At 39.9% G+C, this 6000-nt stretch overlaps 1 pseudogene across 1 annotated transcript in view; it reads right to left on the bottom strand.

Annotated features, from left to right (window-relative positions):
* LOC308639485 (YTH domain-containing family protein 1-like) overlaps positions 1–5695 on the bottom strand; it is a 42434-nt pseudogene extending 36739 nt beyond the window's left edge. Inside the window, exons 1-2 of the transcript in view lie at positions 5627–5695; positions 5360–5541 (exon numbers count right to left, since the gene is read on the bottom strand). The product of the transcript in view is annotated as a YTH domain-containing family protein 1-like (transcript). The remainder of the gene's footprint in view (positions 1–5359; positions 5542–5626) is intronic.
* Positions 5696–6000: the final 305 nt, after the last annotated feature.

A 6000-nucleotide genomic window follows, 5' to 3' on the forward strand; every position in this document is an offset into this window, starting at 1 on the left:
ATCATCCCTCTCTACCTCACCTGCTGTTGTTCAATTCTCTCCCTTGTTTCCCCCTCCTTTCCCCTCACATCCTCTTCTATGTAATTTTGTGTAACATTGAGGGTCTCCTACAATTTCCATATGCTTTCCCTTCTCTCTCCCTTTCTCTCCCCCCACTCATCTTTGTTTAATATTAATCTTTTCCTCATGCTCTTCCTCCCTGTTCTGTTCTTAGTTGCTCTCTTTATATCAGAGAAGACATTTGGCAATTGTTTTTTAAGGATTGGCTAGCTTCACTTAGCATAATCTGCTCTAATGCCATCCATTTCCCTGCAAATTCTATGATGTTGTCATTTTTATTGCTGCATAGTACTCCATTGTGTATAGATGCCACATTTTTTTTATCCATTCATCTATTGAAGGGCATCTGGGTTGGTTCCACAGTCTAGCTATTGTGAATTGTGCCGCTATGAACATCGATGTGGCAGTATCCCTATAGTGTGCTCTTTTAAGGTTTTCAGGAAATAGTCCAAGAAGGGCAATAGCTGGGTCAAATGGTGGTTCCATTCCCATCTTTCCCAGGAATCTCCATACTGCTTTCCAAATTGGCCACACCAATTTGCAGTCCCACCAGCAGTGTACAAGAGTACCCTTTTCCCCACATCCTCGCCAGCACTTGTTGTTGTTTGACTTCATAATGGCTGCCAATCTTACTGGGGTGAGATGGTATCTTAGGGTGGTTTTGATTTGCATTTCTCTGACTGCTAGATATGGTGAGCATTTTTTCATGTACTTGTTGATTGATTGTATGTCCTCCTCTGTGAAGTGTCTGTTCAGGTCCTTGGCCCATTTGTTGATTGGGTGATTTGTTATCTTATTGTTTAATTTTTTGAGTTCTTTGTATATTCTGGATATTAGGCCTCTATCTGAAGTGTGAGGGGTAAAAATTTGTTCCCAGGATGTAGGCTCTCTATTCACCTCTCTTATTGTTTCTCTTTCTGAGAAAAAACTTTTTAGTTTAAGTAAGTCCCATTTATTTATTCTTGTTATTAACTCTTGGTCTATGGGCGTCCTATTAAGGAATTTGGAGCCCGACCCCACAGTATGTAGTTCGTAGCCAACTTTTTCTTCTATCAGACACAGTGTCTCTGATTTGATATCTAGCTCCTTGATCCATTTTGAGTTAACTTTTGTGCATGGCGAGAGAAAGGGATTCAGTTTCATTTTGTTGCATATGGATTTCCAATTTTCCCAGCACCATTTGTTGAAGATGCTATCCTTCCTCCATTGCATGCTTTTAGCCCCTTTATCAAATATAAGAAAGGTGTAATTTTGTGGATTGGTTTCTGTGTCCTCTATTCTGTACCATTGGTCCACCTGCCTGTTTTGGTACCAGTACCACACTGTTTTTGTTACTATTGCTTTGTAGTACAGTTTGAACTCTGGTATTGCTATACCTCCAGATTCACACTTCCTGCTTAGAATTGCTTTTGCTATTCTGGGTCTTTTGTTTTTCCATATGAATTTCATGATTGCTTTATCTATTTCTACAAGAAATGCCCTTGGGATTTTAATTGGCATCGCATTAAACCTGTAGAGAACTTTGGGTAGTATCGCCATTTTGATGATGTTAGTTCTGCCTATCCATGAACAGGGTACATTTTTCCATATTCTAAGATCTTCTTCTATCTCTCTCTTTAGGGTTCTGTAGTTTTCATTGTATAAATCTTTCACCTCTTTTGTTAGGTTGATTCCCAAGTATTTTATTTTCTTTGAGGATATTGTGAATGGAGTGGTTTTCCTCATTTCCATTTCAGAAGTTTTGTTGCTGATATACAGGAATGCCTTTGATTTATGCATGTTGATTTTATATCCTGCCACTTTGCTGAATTCATTTATTAACTCTAGCAGTTTCTTTGTAGACCCTTTTGGGTCTGTTAAATATATTATCATGTCATCCGCATATAGCGATAATTTAAGTTCTTCTTTTCCTATTTTTATGCCTTTAATTTCTTTTGTCTGTCTAATAGCTCTGGCTAGTGTTTCAAGAACTAAATTGAATAGAAGTGGTGATAGAGGGCATCCCTGTCTTGTTCCAGATTTTAGGGGGAATGCCTTCAGTTTTTCTCCATTTAGGATGATGCTAGCCTGAGGTTTAGCATATATAACTTTTACAATGTTGAGGTAAGTTCCTGTTATCCCTAGTTTTTCTAGTGTTTTGAACATAAAGGGATGCTGTACTTTGTCAAATCCTTTTTCTGCATCTATCGAGATGATCATATGGTTCTTGTCTTTAAGTCTATTGATGTGGTGAATAGTATTTATTGATTTCCGTATATTGAACTAGACTTGCATCCCAGGAATGAATCCTACTTGATCATGGTGTACAATTTTTTTGATATGCTTTTGTATTCGATTCGCCAGGATTTTATTGAGAATGTTTGCATCCAAGTTCATTAGAGATATTGGTCTGTAGTTTTCTTTCTTTGAAGTGTCTTTGTCTGGTTTCGGGATCAGGGTGATGTTGGCCTCATAGAATGAATTTGGAAGAGCTCCTTCTTTTTCTATTTCTTGAAATAGCTTGAAAAGTATTGGTATTAATTCTTCTTTGAAGGTTTTGTAAAACTCTGCTGTATACCCATCCGGTCCAGGGCTTTCCTTGGTTGGTAGTCTTTTGATGGCTTCTTCAATTTCTTCCTTTGTTATTGGTCTGTTTAAATTGTGTGTGTCTTCCTGACTCAATCTGGGCAGATCGTATGACTTAAGAAATTTATCGATGTCTTCACTATCTTCTATTTTATTGGAATATAGGGTTTCAAAATACTTTCTAATTATCTTCTGTATTTCTGTAGTGTCTGTTGTGATATTGCCTTTTTCATCCTGTATTTTAGTAATTTGAGTTCTCTCTCTTCTTCTCTTCGTTAGCATGGCTACTGTCGATCTTATTTATTTTTTCAAAGAACCAACTTTTAGTTTTTTCAATTTTTTTTGTTTCAATTTCGTTGATTTTTGCTCTAATTTTAATTATTTCTTGTCTTCTACTACATTTGCTGTTGTTTTGCTCTTCCTTTTCTAGGTTTTTGAGGTGTAGTGTGAGTTCATTTATTTGTTCTTTTTTTTTTTCTTTTTTTGAGGAACGAAATGAATTTCCCTCTTAAAACTGCTTTCATTGTGTCCCATAGATTCCAATATGTTGTGTCTGTATTGTCATTTGTCTGTATGAATTTTTTTATCTCCTCCTTTATGTCTTCTGTAACCCATTGATCATTCAGTAACATATTGTTCATTTTTCATGTGATGTAGGATTTTTCCTTCCTTCTTTTATCATTGATCTCCAGTTTCATTCCATTATGATCAGATATGGTGCATGGTATTATCTCCACACCTTTATATTTACTAAGAGTTGCCCTATGGCATAAAATATGGTCTATCTTTGAGTTGGATCCATGTGCTGCTGAGAAGAATGTGTATCCACTTGATGATGGTTAATATATTCTATATATGTTGGTTAAGTCTAGGTTATTGATTGTGCTATTGAGTTCAATAGTTTCTTTATTCAGCTTTTGTGTAGAGGATCTGTCTAATGGTGAGAGCGGTGTGTTGAAGTCACCCATAATTATTGTGCTGTAGTCTATTTGACTCTTGAACTTGAGGAGAGTTTGTTTTATGAACGTTGCAGCTCCATTGTTTGGTGCATACAAATTGATAATTGTGATGTCTTGTTGGTGGATGGTTCCTTTTAACAGTATATAGTGTCCTTCTTCATCCCTTTTGATTAATTTAGGTTTGAAGTTGATTTTATTCGATATGAGTATGGCTACTCCTGCTTGCTTCCAAGGGCCATGTGAGTGATATGATTTTTCCCAACCTTTTACCTTCAGCCTGTGTATGTCTTTTCCTATCATATGAGTCTCCTGAAGGCAGCATATTGTTGGATTTTTTTTTTTGATCCAGGTTACTAGCCTATGTCTCTTGATTGGTGAATTTAAGCCATTAACATTTAAGGTTACAATTGAAATATGATTTGTACTTCCAGTCATGCTTCTTTATTTATTTATTTTAGTTTGGCTAGTTTTTACTTTTTGGTTATTTTCCTCCCCCTTTACTGAGATACCTCCTGCTGTTAGTTTTGGGCACTATTTTTCAATTCCTCTTCTTGTAGTATTTTGCTCAAAATGCTTCGCAGTGCTGGTTTTCTGGCTGTGGATTCTTTTAGCTTTTGTTTATCATGAAAGATTTGAATTTCATTGTCAAATCTGAAGCTTAATTTTGCTGGATACAGTATTCTTGGTTAGAAACCATTATTTTTCAGCATTTGAAATACATTGTTCCAGGATCTTCTCGCTTTTAACGTCTGTGATGAGAAATCGGTCGTTAACCTAATTGGTTTACCCCTGAATGTAATCTGCCTCCTTTCTTTCGTAGCTTTTAATATTCTCTCCTTGTTCTGTATGTTGGCTATCTTCATAATTATATGTCTTGGAGTTGGTCTATTACGGTTTTGAATGTTTGGGGTCCTGTAGGCTTCCAGGATTTGGCAATCCATTCCATCTTTCATCTCTGGGAAGTTTTCTAGAATTATTTCATTTAATAGGTTGTCCATTCCTTTGGTTTGATTCTCTATGCCTTCTTCTATCCCGATGACTCTCAAATTTGTTTTTTTACGACATCCCATATTTCTTGAATAGATTGCTTGTGGGATTTAAGCATCTTTTCTGTGTTGACTTTATTCTTTTCAAGTTGATAAACTTTGTCTTCATTATCTGATGTTCTGACTTCTACTTGATCTAGTCTATTTGTAATATTCTCGTTTGAGTTTTTAATTTGGTTTATAGTTTCCTGCATTTCTAGGATTACTGTTTGATTTTTTTTAAGATCTCTATATCCTGGTAAAGCTCATTCTTTGCCATTTGAATTTGTTTGTTTAATTCATTTTCAAAATATACTTTTATTGCTTGGACTTGCTGTCTCATGTCTTCTCTAATATTCCTTTCCATCTGAGTTAGGTATCTCTTGAATTCTTTCCCTATCCCTGTTTCTGATGCTTCTAGGTCCTCCTGTAGAATTAAGTTGTCCTGCATTGTTTGTACTCCTTTTTTCCCTTGTTTTTTCATGATGTTCACGCTACTTTCCAGCTCTATTTGATTGCTGTGTTTCTGCTGTCTTCTATAAATTTGTTTTGGTTTTTTATATCTCTGTTGTCTCTCCTTTGTATTGGTAGACTATGCTTGCTAAAGTGGATTCCGCTGGGAAGGAATTCCAATGGCTGAGCTCCAGTGACGTCACCTCTCTGCTATGGCGGGCCCCAGGCTCCTTACTGGGGTGTCCGAATGGAGGGGTGGGACTGGACTCTCTTTGTTTGGTTTCAGCTCCCAGACACCGGTGGGCGTGCGGTCTCCAGCTGCCCAGTCGCAGCGGCAACGGGCCGGCTGTCGCTGGTGGGCGGGCGATCTCTAGCCATCTAGTCGTGCAGTCGGTCACCGGCAGGCAGGCGGTCTCCAGCTGCCCAGTCACGTGGTCAGCCGGCGGGCGATCGGTCGCCGTCGGGTGTGTGATTTCCAGCTGCTCAGTCGCAGGGGCAATGGGCCGGCTGTCGCTGGTGGGTGGGCGATCTCTAGCCGCCCAGTCGCAGGGGCAATGGGCTGGCTGTAGCAGGCAGGCAGGCGGTCCCCAGCTGCCCAGTCACGCGGGCAGCCGGCAGGTGATTGGTCGCCATCGGGTGTGCGGTTTCCAGCTGCTCAGTCGCAGGGGCAATGGGCCGGCTGTTGCAGGTGGGCGTGCGGTCTCCAGCCGCCCAGTCGCAGGGGCAATGGGCCGGCTATTGCTGGTGGGCGGGCAATCTCTAGCTGCCCAGTCGTGCGGTCAGTCGCTGGTGGGAGGCGGACTCCAGCCTCCCAGTTGTGCAGGCGGCGGGTGGAGTTTCGCCGGCGGGCGTGCGTTCTCCAACCGCCCAGTCGCGAGGGCCTGGCCTCTAGTCCCCTGGTTTCTCCTGCTAGTCCTGGTTTCTCCTGCTAGACCAGA

Source organism: Spermophilus citellus (assembly GCF_964194105.1).
Source record: "Spermophilus citellus genome assembly, chromosome: X".
NCBI lineage: Eukaryota > Metazoa > Chordata > Mammalia > Rodentia > Sciuridae > Spermophilus > Spermophilus citellus.